Source organism: Carica papaya, chromosome 9 (genome assembly GCF_054855325.1).
Source record: "Carica papaya isolate Zhongbai chromosome 9, ASM5485532v1, whole genome shotgun sequence".
Taxonomy (NCBI): domain Eukaryota; kingdom Viridiplantae; phylum Streptophyta; class Magnoliopsida; order Brassicales; family Caricaceae; genus Carica; species Carica papaya.
This window is the reverse complement of record NC_142317.1, coordinates 20,812,000-20,830,277: the sequence shown is the minus strand read 5'-3', so window position 1 is coordinate 20,830,277 and position 18,278 is coordinate 20,812,000.

Genomic DNA, 18,278 nt, shown 5'->3' with positions numbered 1-18,278 from the left:
ATGCTCTGAGCTTGTGTCCTTGACTTCGGGGCCATTGGAATGACCATCTATCCCTAATAGAGTTCGCCTACAATAACAGCTCCTAAGCGACTATTGGCATGGCTCCGTATGAGGTGTTATATAGGTGCCCATACAGATCGCCGATTTGTTGGGAAGAAGTGGGCGATAGAAAACTGTTCAACCCAGATTTGGTAGAGGAGGCTACATCCAAAATAGTTAAGATCAAGAAGAATATTCAGATGGCTCAGAGCGGGTAAAAGAGTTATGCGGACACCCGGAGGAGAGATTTAGAATTTGAGGAAGGCGACCGGGTGTTCCATAAGGTCACTCCTTTCAAGAGAATCACTAGGTTCGGTAGGACGGGAAAACTGAACTCTCAATTTAATGGGCGATTTGAAGTCTTAGACAAGATTGGTATCGCCGCCTACAGACTAGTACTGCCTCCAAAACTTCCTAAGGTCCACAATGTGTTTCATGTGTCCATGCTACGCAAGTACAACCCGGACCCCTATCATGTCTTGGCCCATGAGCCTCTTCTACTCTAGGAGGATCTATCCTACGAGGAAGTATTTGTTAGTATTGTGGATCGAAAGAGCAGATTACTCCATAACCAAAAAATTTCATTTGTAAAGGTCATATGGCAGAACCACACACCGACGGAGGCTACATGGGAGTTAGAATCAGACTTTAGAGCCCAGTATCCCCAGCTGTTCGATTGAGAGTGAGAGACAAATTTGAGGGACCAAATTTCTTTTAAGGGAGAGAGAGTTGTAACACCCACCTAAAGCTTTTATTTTTATTTTTTTATTAATAAATATAATTTTTTGATTATTTAATTTAATTTATTATATTATATTATATTTTATTTTAATAAAAAAAATTGAGCAAATTGATAAAGGATTAAGGGTATTTTTGGAAGAAAAACCAAAAACTATGGGTTAAAATGTAATTTTAAAAAATTACGCCATGTTAGATGCTCGGTTAGCAGTCCCGACCAACCAGGATGCGTCAAGTGGCAAAAGTGCTGATGCAGAAGGCCACGCGGAGGAAGCCACGAGGGTGATCTGCATGCGCGCAATTGAACGGCTGATGTCCATTCCCGCGCGCACAGACGGCCCAGATTGGATCGCGATGAACGGTTCAGATTCACTTCCCATTTAATCGCAATTGGATGGTTCAGATCAAAAGTGATGGACGGCCCAAATCAAAAGTGGGTGGGTATAAATAACCCCATCCGCACCCGAACCCTAACCCTAGCCACCAGAATCCTTCGCCGGAGAAGACAACCTAGCCGTCGGGGAGCCGATCACCGCCACCCGCCGCCGTACTGGAACCCTTTCCGACTTCCAAAAAAGTAAAAGTTTCCTCTTTTGCACGAAATTTAATTTTAAACCCACCCATGGCCAAATTAGAGTGAAAGAACCGTCCAATTAGCTGAAAAATATTGCCGAAACCCGGCAGTGCTGCCGCAGAGAATTTCATAAACTTCCTCCGATGAGGCCCTTTTCGATTCTCGTTTCGTATAATTTTTCCACCGTTGTTATCACCATTTTCTTCTCTACAGGTTGATCGAAGCGAAACACCCAACCGCAACGTGAGCCGGAGGAGCCGCCGCACCGGAGAGCCTCGACGCCGGTGAGTTTTGATTTTTCGTATTTTTTGACCCACCGAGGCCCTTTAGTGTGTGTCACAGGAATCGATATAAAATCGACCAAAAACGGCCGACCCGAGGTGGACTGCTGCCGTGGACGGTGGCACCATTGCTAAAGCACGACAGAGCTGCTGTGTCAGATTTTTAAAATTGACCGAGTAGTCCCTAGGACTAATTTTTGGGTTTATTTGGGACATTTGTAGGTACCATAAGTGCGTTTCAGTTTCTAAAAAAAAATTCAGGGAACTTAAGGACCGCCCGTAGACGCAGTAAACCATTTAGCTTTTCGGCATCAAATTAAGTAAGGACCCATCAGCCTATTCCCTATCATAGAATTGAAGTTTAAATAAATATTAATACGGTGTTTTGTACAAATTAAATAGATGTGCATAACTAATTACGGATTACTAATGGAACCCGAACCGGACATTGTTCTCTGTTAATTTATTTTACAATCTAAAAGCATGATGGTATCTGGTTTATCTATTTTATGGTTTAAATGCATGTATTACTACCTTACTTGACCATTTTTTGATTTTGGGATTTGAAACATGATTGCATTATCGGATGCTTGTTTATTTGTTTATGTGATTATATTTTATTTGATAATAGAAACTAAGAGAAAATAGAAAAGGGGTGTGATCAAATAAATAGATAGAATGACAGCCTTACTAGATATATTGGGAGATGGTGGACGAATCGGGTACATAGGAAATCCTACTGTGAACGTTGTCTCATACCGGTGATATAATGTGATTTAACCATTTCAAATCAAGATGACTTTGTTCTAGAGCTCGATTCGTAAGAAGATTGCGAGTAGATGCTAGATAGTTTCTATTTTCCATTACTTTTCTTATTTCTCGTGTTTCTTTCAGATAATTCATTCCGTAATATTTGTTTAGTACTTTTAAGTTCTTGTGTAAAAGATATAAACCTTAACCTTTTATTTCACTTCCGCACTTAAATAATTATATATTTTCTTTTGAATTTTCGGAGTCATTATAGTAGGACAAATTTTTTATTCCATTGTTATTATTTTAACTAAAGCGATTTATTTGTCACATAGGTTTTTTTTTTTAGAAACGATATGATTTATTGTAACACCTGGTCTGAAAATTTGACCATAGATAATTTAATATTAATAGAATAATAATTAAATTAATTAAATTTTTAATTTTTTGTGAATTTTTAAAGAAAATTGAGTTTTGAATGCAATTTAAAATATTTTCGAAAATTATGACCAAAGTAGAAATAAGAGAAGATGAAATAACCCGAAATTAGAAGGGAAATAAATTCATAAATTTAATGCGGAAGCGTATAATAACGTTAGAGTTTACATTTCTTGCACATAAATTTGAATGCCCAATAAGGTTACGTAAATGTTTCTTTCATAACAGTTTATAAAAAAAACCAAAATAAACTTATGAAAATAGTAAATAAATATTGTGGGGAAGTTAACCTCCACTAGTTCTTGATGGGATCCGAGAGATACCTACTTACAACCCTTCTGCTTATAAGGATCTAGGTCTTGATCTTCTTGATCTAAAATAGTTAATAGGGGTGAGCTACATTATCTCAATAAGAATATCACACTATTCATCGATACAGAAACTGAAGGTTGGTAAAAAAATGTAAAATGACTAATAAAGCTCTTTATTTAAGTAAGTTCATTTATCACAAGAAAAATCATTTATTATATACTTACCGTTATGAGATTTTCAAAATCAACCTATAAAGATAATAACTCAAATGATATTATCATCTCTTATACAAGAGAGTAAGAATAATAACTTTTCCTTTTTTATTTGTTTACTGGTACCTCTAGGAGTCCATAGGGATGTACCCTACACGTGAACCCAATATCTAACCTTGTCGATTATCCAGTCATTCCCATACCTCGTCTAGTATGAGGGTCAAAATGCCATCTCTCGATATCTCGTCCGGTATGAGGATGAATTGGGCCGTCCCCATACTCTGTCCAGTATGAACGCCAAAAATACCATCCCTCGATACCTCGTCCAGACGTTCACGGTAGGGTTCCCTATGTATCCGGTCCATCAAACCATCTCTCAAGATATCCAGTAAGACAACTATTTATTAATTCACGTTTCACATCTGTATATTAATTTCACGTTTCATCATCAACCATGAATCACGCAAAACAAGCGATATATGTATCAAGAAAACACAACTGAGTCATTTAATTATTTCAATATTATCATGTATTTAAAGCTGTACTAGCAAGTAATCAGTTAACCAAGATAAATAAATAACTAACCAGTTCTGACTCCATTAGTGACCTGTAATTATTTTCAAAGTTTTCTAAATTTTACATAATACCATATTATTGATTTTTAACCTTCAATTTCATAACAGGGAATAGGGTGAGGGATTCTTACCCGAATCGGTGTCTGATATACCGTACTTTCTATCGTGCCTCCTAGCGTTCCTAAGATTTTATGAATTTTTTTACGGAGATTAAACACGCTCAGCTTACCTAAAAAATTCCCCAAAAATAAAAAATCAGTGTTAAATTTCCCTTACGGTAAATTTTAGGATTCTAGCATGTTGCCGCCACCGAGCTCCGACAATGGCACCGCTGCCCGCGGTGGCGGTTTACGTCGGTCTTGTTGTTTTTGACTAGTTTCGACCGACTTTACATATATCTCTACAAAAAAATACATTAGGGAGCTCGGTTGGCCAAAATAAATCAAGAAACCGAAACCTATTGATGGTGGGATTTTCGGGTACGGCAGCTCCGTCGGCTCTCCTTCGCAGCTGGGATTCCTCATTCGATCAACCTATAGAAAATAGAACAATGAACACAATGGTGAAAAAATCGCATGAAATCGAACTGGGAAGGAGCTCATCAGAGGAGGTTGCAGGTTTCGAGCTGCAGCAGCCCTGCCGGACTTTATCCGCAGTTTTTGGCTCACTCGCAATTTTGTTTTCTCTGATATGGCTACAGTGGTGCTTGAAATCGAATTTCGAGCGGGTATGAGAGTTTTTACATTTTTTAGAGATTAGAGGTGGCTTCGGTGTAGCGGCAGTCAACGATTGGCTTTCTTCTCTGGTGTCTGGTTCTTTTTCTCCAGCGGGGAGGCTGACGGCTAGGGTTCGGGTTCTTTGTGATGTAAAATATTTATACCCATCCTATGTTAATTTGTGCCATCCATTGCGATCGATCTCATTCGTCCGATCGCACCTAAGGAAGAAACAAATTTGAACCGTTCATCAAATTTGATATCGACTGTTCGATCATGCCTAAGGAAAAAATGAATCTGGACCGTTCATTTTATTTGATCTAAACCGTTTGATCGTGCCTAAGTGGGAAGTGGATCCAGAACATCTACGCGTACGAGATCGATCCTAGGTTGTCCGATTGCAAGGCACGCGGATCACAAACGTAGCCTCTCACGTGACGCCAACATCAGCGCGTATTGCAACACGGCACGCTCTAGTTCGTCGAGGCTGCTGACTAGACGGTCCTATGTGGCCGAACTTTTTTAATTGTACTTTAGCCCCCCCTGTTTTTAATTTTTCTTTAAAAATATCTCCCGAACTCAAATTTTCACTCCATTTTTCTAAAATTATTTTCAATTTTATCCCTAATTCGTTTTTTCTAAAAAATTCGATCAAACTAAAATAAAATAAATTTTTTTAATTGCTACATATATATATATATATATTCATAATTCGTGAACATAATCCCGAGCCAATTTTCGGGTGCGGGTGTTATAACTCTCCTCCTTTAAAAGGAATTTGGTCCCTCAAATTTATTGTTTTTTTGCTAGTCAAACAGTTGGGGATACTGGAAGCTTGATTTCAATTCCCAAATGACCTCTTCCTGCATATGGTTCTGCCATAAGACATTAATGAATGGAATTTCTCGGTTGTGGAGTACTCTATTCTTTCGGTCTACAATGTCTACCGGTACCTCCTCATAAGACAGATACTCCTTGAGTAAAAGGGGCTCTTGGGACTGGATGTATGAGGGGTCTGGGTTGTACTTGCGTAGCATATATACATGTAACACATTATGAACCCTGGATAACTTTAGAGATAGTGTCAGTCTGTATGTAGTCGCACTGATCCGATCTAAGATCTCAAATGGTCCAATGAATCGGGAATTTAATTTTTCCCTCTTGCCAACCTACTGATCCCTTTGAAGGGAGTGACCTCAAGAAACACTCGGTCACCTTTCTCAAATTTCAAATCCCTCATTTTGGAGTCTATATAATTTTTCTGTCTGCTCTGAACTGTCTGGATATTCTTTTTTATTTTAACTATCTTAGCTGTAGTCTCCTCTACAAGATCTAGACTGAATAATTTCTTATCACCCACCTCTTCCCAACAGATCGGCGATCTGCATGGTCAGTCATATAATGCCTCGTACGGAGCCATGTTGATACTTGTCTAATAGCTATTATTGTAGGCGAACTCTATTAGAAGTAGGTGATCATACCAATGGCTCCCGAAGTCTAAAACACAAGCTCGGAGTATATCCACTAGTGAGCGAATTATTCTCTCTAATTTCCCATCGGTTTGACAGTGGAATGCGATGTTAAGGGATAGTTTTGTCCCTATGGCTTACTGAAAATTAGACAAAAATTGAAAAGTGAACCTAGGGCCTCTGTCGGATACCACTGACACTGAAACTCTATGTAACCTAACTATCTCTCGTATATATATTTTTGCTAGCTTGTCCAAATGGTAGGTCATCTTGATGGTCAAGAAGTGAGAAGACTTGGTCAGCCGATCGACAATTATCCAAATGGCATCATATCCTGGGCGTGCTTTAGGTAACTCTATTATGAAATTCATTGTGATATGTTTCCACTTGTACTCCGAGATCGGTAATGGCCGAAGTAACCCGTCTGGGCATTGATGCTCCGCCTTAACCTGTTGACATACTAGACACTTGGTAATAAAGTTGGCTACCTCCCTTTTCATCCTACTCCACCAAAACTGGGGTCGCATACTTTGATACATTTTTGTACTTTCGGGATGTATGACGAACTTAGAGCTGTGAGCCTCTGTCATGATATCTCTTTTTAATTTACTGTCATTTAGAACACACACCTTATCCTAAAACCTGAGCAATCCATCGATAGAGACTCGAAATTCTAGACGTACTCCCTGTTCTATATCTTTCTTTAGAGCGGCTATGGTGGGATCGGTTAATTGTGATTTTCTTATTCTCTCGATCAATTCAGGTTGGACAGATAGGTGAGTCAAGCATGAAACTCTCTTAAAGTCCTAAAGTCATATATGTTGTGTGGTCCTTATTACCTTGCATTCAGAAACTATTAGGTGAGCTGACATACCTATACTTTTTTTGCTAAGTGCGCCAACTACTACGTTGTCCTTACCCGAGTGATACAAGATATTACAATCATAATCCTTGAGGAGCTCTATCCAACGCCTATGACGCGTGTTCAGATTCTTTTGAGTGAATATGTGCTTCAAGCTTTAATGGTCAGTAAAAATCTCAAAAGTTTTCCTATACAGATAGTGGCGCTAGATCTTCAAGACATGGATACTGCTAGCAAGTTCCAAGTCATGGGTGGGGTAATTTTTCTCATGACTCTTCAATTGCCTGGACCCGTAGGCTATGACCTTATTATGTTGTATCAGAACACAACCTAACCCTAGGTAGGAGGCATTACTGTACACTGTATAACCCCCTGTCCCACTCGGTAAGGCCAACATGGGTGCAAAAGTCAATCACTTCTTAAGTTCTGTAGAACTCATTTCACAGTCTGTGTTTCATTTAAACTTAACGTTCTTCTTTGTGAGTTGGGTCAATGGAGCGGCTAAACTAGAAAATCATTTTACAAACCTGCAGTAATAGCTTATTATTCCTAAAAAGCTACGAATCTCCTTAACTGAGGTCAATTTCTCCCATCCAAGCACTGCCTCAACTTTTTTGGGATTCACTGATACTCCATCCTTTGATATGATGTATCATAGGAAGGTAGTTTGCTCAAACCAGAAACTATACTTACTCAATTTGGCATACAATTTCTTTTCGTTGATAACCTGCAAAACCTGTGTCGGGTGGTGATCTTGTTCCTTTTTGCTCTTTGAATAGATTAGGATATCATCAATAAACACAATGATGAACTAATTCAGGAATTGTCTGAAAACCTGTTCATCAAGTCCATAAAAATGACTGGCGCGTTGGTTAGTTCAAAGGGCATGACCAGGAACTCATAATATCCTTTGCTCTAATCTTTACATGATGGTAACCTGAATGCAAATCTATTTTGGAGAAGATCTGGGCACTTTACAATTGGTCAAAGAGATCATCAATTCAGGGGAAGGGGTACTTGTTCTTGATCGTGATCCTTTTTAATTCCATGTAGTCAATACATAATCGTAATGTCCCATCTCCTTTCCTTGTAAATGTGACTTCGACACCCTAAGGATATACACTATGCCAGATGAACCCACTGTTATGTAATTCATTGATATGTTTCCTCAAATCTTCTATCTCGACATGGCTCATACGGTAAGGGGCCACCGAGATAGGCTGGGTGTTAGGCTGGAGATCTATAATGAACTCAACTTTTCTATCCACTTGCAATCTGAGTAGTTTGTCAGAGAAGTCTCGGACTATCAGAATCTCTTGAATGCAGACTTCTTTCATAAGTCGCCTAATGTAAAGAAGACTACAGAGTTAAACACTATGAAATGAGGAAATTACATTTAAAATTTTTATTAACTTGTAAATGGCTCTTTGTTAGGAGGGTTGAATACAAGTTTCTTGTGGAAGCAATCTATGGTGGTGTGGTACGCCGCTAACCAGTTCATCCCCAGGATTACATCAAAGTCCCTCGTGTCAATCTCTGACAGATCCACACATAATTTTCTATCAGCTATGTATATCATACAAGCTCTATATATATATACTCTCCTAGTAGTGTCTTACTTCCAAGAGTGGACACAAACAACACAGAAATAAGTCTTTCCAGTGATACATTTAAGTTTTGTGTAAAAGTGTGTGAGACAAACGAATGTGAAGCACCAATATCAGTCAAAACACGTGCAAGGGAGCCTTAGTTGGCAAAAAAAAATTAGAATATCAAAACCTACTGGTGGTGGGATTTTTGGGTACGGTGGCTCCACTGGCTCTCATTCCTGGCTGGGATTCCTCATTCGATCAACCTACAAAAAATAGAACGATGAACACAAATGTGAAAAAATCGCATGAAACAGAAACTAGAAAGGGGCTCATCGAAGAAGATTGTAGGTTTTGGGCCACAACAGGTAGAAGAAATCTATAATTTTAGCTCACCCGCCGTTTGTTCTGCTCCAATATGGCCACAGGGGTGCTCGAAATTGAATTCCAAACGGGTAGGAGAATTTTCAACTTTTTTGGCAATCGGAGGTGACTCCGGTGTGGCGGTGGTCGGCTTCCTTCTACAGCGTCTAGTTCTTCTTTTCCAACGGGGGGAGGGGGTGCTGGCGATTAAGATTCGATTTCTATGTGATGTGAAATATTTATATCCATCTCGCATTAATCTGGATCGTCCATCGCGATTGATCTCATCTGTCCGATCGTGCCTAAGAAAAAAATGAATCTGGATCGTTCATCGTATTTGATATCAACTGTTTGATCGCACTTAAGGGAGAAATGAATCTTGACCGTTTATTACATTTGATCTCGACTGTTCGATCGCGCCTAAAGGGAAAACAGATCCACACCGTCCACGTGTGCGTGATCCATCCTATGTCATCCGATCGCATGGCATGCAGATCGCGGTCATGGCCTCCTACGTGGCGCCAATGTAGTGCACTTGCCCACGCGGCAAGGTCCGACGTCGAGGATTGACTGAGCAGTCCTACATGGCTGAACTTTCTCTAATTACTCTTTGACCCCCTGTTTTAAATTTTTCTTTTAAAAACACCTCCTTAACTCAATTTTTCATCCTTTCTTCTTAAAATTATTTTTAATTTCGTCCATAATTAGTTTTTTCTCAAAAATTCGATCAAATTAAAATAAAATATTTTTTTAAAATTATTATATATATGTTTATAATCCGTAAACATCATCCCGCGCTAATTTTCGGATTCAGGTGTTACAGACGATCCATTTGAAAAAAAATCTGAAAAATTAGGGAAAAAATAAAATTAATAAAAGTTTGGCCATGTGGACCACCGCATCAACAGTGCGACTAGTCTCTGTGCACTATATGGCAAACACGTGGACACACATCCACGCGGGCAATCGATGTGTCAGCAGATCCAACAGTCAATATCGCATCTTGCATGCACAGACAGCTTAGATCTGTTTCCTTTTCAAGCGCGATCGAATGATTAAATTTGATTAGATCATGTGACCCAGATTAATTTCTCAAATAACAGCGATCCAACGGCTGAGGATGAGTTATGTCTCCTCGAACAGACATCCCAGATTTAATGAAGAAGAGTATTTAAACTCCTCTTCACAAGGAACTTTAACCCTAGCCGCCAGAGAAGAGATCAAAGAAAAAGAAGAGGGGCGGCCAGAAAGTGAACTAGTCGCTAGAGAAGGAGACCAGCCACCGTCGTCGTTGCATCGGAGCCACCACCGATACCAAAAAGGTAAAATTTTTTCTCCTTCAGCTCGAAATTAGATTTTACACCTCCCCACACCCATAACGGAGCCAAAAAGCCAAAGGGTGAGCAGAAAATCATGAGCATAGGTCGACCGAGCCGTCGTGGCTGCAACCTGAAAACTCCTCTGATGAGCCCCTTCCTGTTTCCTGTTTTTCTTGATTTTTTAACTGTCGTATTCCTCGTTTCATTCTGTTGTAAATTAGTCGAAGAGAAGCCATGACCACAAGAGAATAACGATGGAGCTGTCGCATCAAAGAACCCATCTGCCGATAGGGTCTCAGTTTTTTCCTTTTCTGACCGATAGAGGCTCACTAACCCTTTTTTTTTAGGTTTCCGTACAAAACTAGCAAAAATCGACCGAAAATGGTCAGACCGAGAGGAACCGCCGCGCCCCCGTGCCGGAACCCTAAACCGGCTAAAAAAAATTCAAAAATGCTCACTTTGGCCTTTTTAGGGTATTTTGGGATACGCAATGCGTGTTTTTGATCTCCCCAAGAAAAATCCAGGAAACTCGAGAACTGCCAGGAAGCGCAGTGAAAAAAATAGTCTTTTGAACACCGATCCGGGGTATGAATCCCTCACAATTTTCTTCCGTTATGGTAAATTAAAGTCTAATAACTAATAACAGTATGTTTTATAAAAATTAAAAATTCTTAAATTAATTACAAGTCACTAGTGGAGTCGAAATCTGTCTGTGTATAATTGCCCTAACTATGTTGTTATTTTCTCTTATATTGTCTAAATTGCTATTGTTTATTTATTTTAATTATTTTCTCGTTCATTGATTGCTTGGCCGATTATGTTCACCTATCAACTGATTCAAAGCAAATGCCCCAATCACGTTTTCTTAATTTTCATATTGTATATTTGCATGACTTACTGTTGATCTGTAAATATAAAATGTTAGTATGTAATTGGTGATTGGTTAATGATGTGGATATATCTATGAAAGGTTTATCAGGTACTCTGAAGAAGGGTGTACGGACCTAGTGCATAGAGAAAACCCTACCGTTGACATTATCTCAGTCGAACGAGACTGAGAAGTGCCATACTGGAAAGGATTGAGAGGTATAATTCACCCTCATACTGAACAAGTATTGAGGCAGCGGTATGTTTGACACCCATTACCAAGCGAGGTATGGAGACGGCCAGTTAAATGATAAATTGGATATTGGATCTACACGTAAGGGAGATCCCTATGGACCCCCAGAGGTACTAATAAGCAGGTAAGAGGGTAAATTTACTATTATTATTCATTTAAATGTGAAATAAAATGTTATCATAGTTATTATCTTCATATGTCAATTTTGAAAACTCATAAGGTTAAGTATAAAAATAGCAGTTTTTATGTTAAATGAATTTATTTAAAAAGAGATAATGGCTCCATTGGTTGTTTACAATTTTTACCAACCTTGAGTTTTCCGTATCATTGCTAAGCGTGATATTCTTAGTGAGGTAGTGTAGTTCATCCCTCTATTTAAAAATTTTCAGATCATGATGACCAAGATTCACATCTTGAATAGCAAGAAGAAGGTTGTAAATAAAGTTTCCTTCTACATCCCATCAGAGTTGCCCAGCAGAGTAACTCCATAGGATTTTTAGTTGTTTTTTCTTTTATTTATTTTTTACGTTACTGAAAATTTTTTTAAAGAGACATTTCTGTAACCTTACTGAGCATCCCGATTCATTGTATAAGGAATGTAAACCGTAAACTCTTAATTGCTTCCATCTTTACAAAATATATTTATTTCTTTAAATTTTAGACTTTTTCATTTGTAAAGATGAAATTCAACTTGATCATCATAATTTTACTAATATAATAATGAGTTAAATTTTAAATTTAACTAAATCAAATATTATAAATCGATTATTATCAAATTGTAATATACTAACAAAAAGATAAGATTACTCGTGGTTTTCAAGTAAGAATGAAGTCGTTGGATATTTTGGAGCTTTAATAATATACTTGTATATGTCACTTTTATTTTAACTTCTTAACAATTTTACTTCCGTAAATATGTATGTAGATATATCCATTACTTGATAATTAATAAGAATTAGTCGTGTAGGGGATGTGCTTTGGTAACAATATATAACCATAATTAATGAAGAAATATAGTTGATGCCAAATTGAGTTATATTTTATTATTATTATTATTATATTGTGTAGCATATCTCTTTAGCTTTTGCATTTTTATTTGATTCATCTCCTTTTGTATGCTTTCTCACTCTCCGCCGGCTGCTAATTCTACCAAATTAATATTTCTTTTCTTCTTTTTTTTTAAAAAAAATCAAAATTAACTTTTCTTCCTTTTTTTCATACGTCGAAATTCTTAATTTTTTATATCCCTTTGAATAAGTAATTATATATATATATATTGATATATATACTACATATTTTACAAATCTAATATTACTCTTAATGGCGTAATGAAGGAATTAAATTGATCATTTCAAAGTGGAAGAACTTAATTAAACCCAAATTGAATATTGATATACATATATATATATATATATATATAGAGAGAGAGAGAGAGAGAGAGAGAGAGGAGAGCAAATAGTCATTATAATAATTAGTAACATGGATTTGATACGGATAATTATTGGGGTATTGTATATGATCAAAGTCTTAATTATTTCGTGGATAAGATTTTTTACTACGTATATGATTATATATACTCGAATCTTATTATATCCATTCAAAGTTGAAGAAAGATTAGTTAAAGGCACCATGCAAAATATATATTATCTATATGTACGTATATATTAATTACAACTCCCTTTGGATTCGTTCAGGTGTTGGATTAATTATAAACACTATCTACTTCTTTTCCTTATATACTAATTATATATAAGATGTATTGGCTCATGCACGTTGAATGTAAATTATCTTTTTGTGTAAAAGAATTAATTATATTTCTCCTTTTTGCAAATATATATTGATAGATCTCTTTTCAAATCATTTGATTAATTTAATGCTCTTTATTGTAATGGTTATATGTCCCCTAAAGCTAAAATAATCCATTGTTGGAAATAGCATTTATCCTTTTTTTTTTTTTTCTCTTACAAAAATGTGAAGGAACTGGAAGCTAGACAAAGTAAAAACAAAGAAAAACACACTAACTCCCTAGGAGCTAAATCCAAGAAGTACCATATTAATCATTATAAAGAAATCTCTTTAAATGATCAAAGGTAGAGAAGAGCTTAGAGAGACCAGAAGACACATTAAATGCAAACTTGACTGGTTAATCAACATAAATATTGACCTCATAATAAATTTGGGTAATATGAATATCCTACTTGCTATTAAGAAGAGTATAGATCTTATAGGCAGAGCTAAAATGATAAATATTGTTGGTAGATTATTTTTGTAATAACTAGTTGAGGGAAAAGGAACTTACCTAAATGATAAGCTTTTTAATACTAATATCATATGCCAACTTGATATCTTCACGAATACCAAGGATCTCGATAGACCTAGCATTCTTAGAATCAATGTTGACCATAAAACTAACCAACTATCTTCTATCACTATTTCTAATCAATTCTTCAAATACAATATCCCCAACATTACTCCAAGCAGACCCATCATAGTTGACCTTAAACCAATCCATAGTTGGAGCACACTGGCTAACCCAATTATATCGGGTGGGGTCCTCTATTTTTTTAGGGCTATCATATATCAAATAAGTCTCCTAGAATTTCATAGCAATCTGAAAAATCTCCTGATAGGATGATCTCGAATCTTCAAGGTTGTTACAGATACGATCATTTCTTGTCCTTTAAAGGATTTATGTAATGGTTAGAAAAATCACCTTTCAGCTTTTACCAACATTATTACACAAATTCAAATTAAGCCACTTATCAAAAGAAAGAGAAAAAAAGTTTCAATAAAGTTAGTATCAACTAAATTATTTTGTACTTCTTTGGCTATCGGGTAGTTGCGAACAGAATATAGTGTATTCTCCTTACTATGTTAACATCTAACACGTTGAGCATCAGTAGTCATGTGGTGACACTTCCTTCTGTGTTTATGTACTCGACTCTTTTCAACACAAGGAGAATCCATATTTTTTTCTATCTTCTATCACAAGTATGCCCATGAGCTTTATTAAGAAAGGTGTAAGCCAATTTAACACTAACCACTCATAAATAGTGAATTGCCATACTAGTTTATCTAAACTAACCATCTCTATTTTTATGTTTATGTGAGAAATTAAAAAATACACCTAACTACGAAAGAACTCAACAAATTTATTCTATTTACACATTTTATCCTGATTAATATGATGCTCTATTTTATGATTAATGTGAAAGACGAGGATAAGGTTTATAGCCACAGGCTCTAAAGGTTGATCATCCACCCAGTTGTCCTACTAAAAATATATGTCTCTCATTCCCAAGCTCTCATTTGAACCCAAATATAAGGATATTAAAGTATTTTACTAAGTTTTTCTAAGTTAAGGAGCTCTGTCGCTTGGACCAATTGACCTCCAAGATAGTAGTATTTAAGAAGTACTTTGCTTTAAGAATTTGGGCCAAAACTTATGTTGTTCTTTAATAAGCCTTCAACCAAGCTTTATAAGGAAGTCACTTTTTTCATTCCTTAACTTGTGAATGCCAAGGTCACCTTTCATTTTATATTAACAAAATTCATTTAATCTTACAATTGTTGTTTTTGGATGTTTAGCATGGGTTCCTTCAATGAAGTTTATCATTACCTTATTCAGGTGATTCTAGACAGAGAATGGAAACAAGGTAGTCCACATCGAATAAGAAAAGATTAAGGCAATGATTAATTGTCACGGACCACACTCCGTCTTATAGAGTAATGACAAGAGTATACTTACTTAGATCACATAGACTCGAGTTAAATAAAATAACTTAACTTTATTAATCATAACAAAGTCGTATAAACGTTACATCTCTTAAATATAAAATATAAACACATGTACGAGACTCTAAATTTCCTTACTTATATTACTAAATAAAAGTACAAAACAATAACCTTAATATCATAGTCTAGCTTCAGAAATTTCTTCCATATCATCGCTCATTTTGCAGCAGTATCTTTAGTATTTAGAGGATGATAGGGGGAGTGAGATAAAATATCCCAATAAGCGATCTTAAAAAATCACAGCATAGTACATGCAATATATAGTTTCTTTACATACAACAAAACATATATCATATAATCTTTCTAAAATAAATATACAAAATAGAAGACGAGTGCACAAATCAGAAAAAAGATTCATGTTGTATACTTATTACTATTATAAAAGATCAATCAGTTACCATACATTACGTATAGACACATATATTTATCACTAGTTTCCCATTTACTCGAATACGAAATGACATACATGAGTAACTAGAAACACTGTTACTCCCGAGCACAGAACAGTTAGGGCATGCAGATCATATTGTTTTTCCATACACCCAAACATGGAACAGTTATGTATGGGTACACACTTATCACTTTGCTAATATACCCGAAACGGAACGGCTATATGATCAGATTGAACCCTAACATAATGCAGCTACTTTCAGAATAACTTTTTTCCATAATGAGTGATGCACACATATTAAAATTACATTTCAAAAATACAAAGCGAAATAACATTTATATCAAAGTAAAACTTTAACAAATACTTACTTAGTAAATATGAAAGACAAATTAAATATTTGCATATTTTTATACTGAAAATACGTAAAATACTTCAAAACTACATAGGTTATGAATCCATAATATCTAACCTTAGCTTAAGTCCTTAGCAATCGTAATCTTAATTCCGATAGAGTTCCACCTTTATTTATAACATTTTTGTCTAAAAAATCTGACAGAGTTTCGAGATAATTTTTTTATCACTTTCTTGACTCAAAAATATCTAACACAATACTCAAAAACTAATATAAAAAATCAAAGAAAAACTGAACTTCAAAACTTAAGAAAAAACTTACCTTTTTAACAATTTATAACTTTATTTTGATCATGAACCTTCTTCCTTTTATCTTTTTATTTCTCAGCTCTCATAAATTTAGCAAAGGTTCCCGAAGATTTTTATCTAAAACCTCAAAATACTCTTAAAAAATTACACACTTCGGACTCCCTCTTCTTTCTTAACTTTTATGTTTCTCACTATTTTTCTCTCATCTAGAATATCTCTTTTTAACTTTTTCTATCCCCTATTTATAGGAGTGGGGAGTCACGAGAGAAAGGTTGCTACCATTCCGTCATATCATTTTATCTAACAATTTTCACCTTTCATCATGTCACTTCACCTAAAATGTTATAACTTTTCATATGCCATTTTATCTAAAAGGTTTTTTCACATGCTACTTAATCTAAAAGGTTATCACTTTTCACATGTTACTTGATCTAAAAGTTGCTACTTTCTGTGATACACTTGATCTAAAAGTTATCACTTTTCATATGTCACTTCATCTAAAAATTATCACTTTTTATTATGTCATTTTATCTAATAGTTACCACTTTTTATTATACCATTTCATTTAAAAGGTTCTTACCTTTTTCTATGCCTCTTCATGCTTATTTTACGTCCTTCATCCTTATCTATTATTTTTCTATTTGACTTTAAACTATATCTTTAATCTTGTTATATATTTTCAAACACATATAAATGCTAAATTAAATATATCAAATATAAGAAATTAACTCGCATATATTTTTAAGCTATCACATTAACTTAGTTAGCATGGCAATTTCCCACCAATAAGATATGTGGGCTATGCCAACCAACCAGTCTATTTTGAACCCAGTCCATAATGCTTTAATAGGTGTTTCTTATTGTCTTATAATGGAGTAAGGGAACCCCAAGTATCTCCCAAGATCATTCGTGGATGGTATAATACTCAAGCTACTGAACTCTCAAGCAACCTTTTTTTAGAGAGGTTAACTTTTTGCCATGAGCTCAAATGGAACCTTTTTTTAGAGAGGTTAACTTTTTGCCATGAGCTCAAATGGAAGAAGTCAAAATAAATATTAATCACCCTTAGTTGATTTTAATAACCTTCCACAAAAATAATAAGATCATCTTCAAAGGATAGGTGAGAAATGTGAGGTCTAGGATTTCTAGTCAACATGAGAGACATTATCAAGAATAATGTGCCCGGTCTCTCAATGCAAAAAAAATAATAAAAATATGAGGTAAAATGGGGTCACCTTTTCTTATGCCATGAGAGAGTCTAAAGACATTCGTGGCCTCCCTATTCACTTTATTCTTCATTAAAGTTGTCTTGATACACTATATGATGCACCTGACCAATTGGGTTGGGACTCTAGTATCGTCAAGTGTAGTTTTAAATAAATCTCAATTAAGGTGATGAGAAGCCTTCTTAAGATTCACCTTGATAGCCATGCAACATTTCTTCCTTTTTCCGTTTAATTAGACAGACAACTTTTTGAGTAATAATAATATTATCAATAATTTAATGACCAGAAACAAAATTGCGTTGATTCATTTGGATAAGTGATACTAGCATAGGTTCTGAATGATTAGCTAACACTTTATGAAAATTTTATATGCAATATTTATAAACAGTAATCGGTCTAAAATTGCAAATGTATGCTTAAGAGACTCAATGCTAATCATGCTAGTGAAAACATTGTTGATAAAACCTTTAATGTTAGAAATAACCACATCTCAATAGTTTTATAAGAAATAGTTATAAAGACCATTAGGGCCAAGGGCTTTAAGAGGTTCCATAGAGAAGACTTCCTCTTTAATCTCCTCATATCTAACAGGGGCAACCATGTCACTAGAGTCCTTTAAATTAATTCGAGGAAGAGGTGAAAGGTTATCAAGTGAGAACTTATCCATAGCTTTATCAGAGTAAGGGTGACGATGGAACTCCTTGATCAAAGTGGTAATTTGAATAGGGTACTAAATAAGTCTTCTTATATTATCCTCAATACTAAAAATAAAAAATTTGTTACTTTTGTTTTATAGGTATTAGGGTAGTAACTTTTGCTTCCATCTCCTTGGCTAATCCAGTTGGTGCA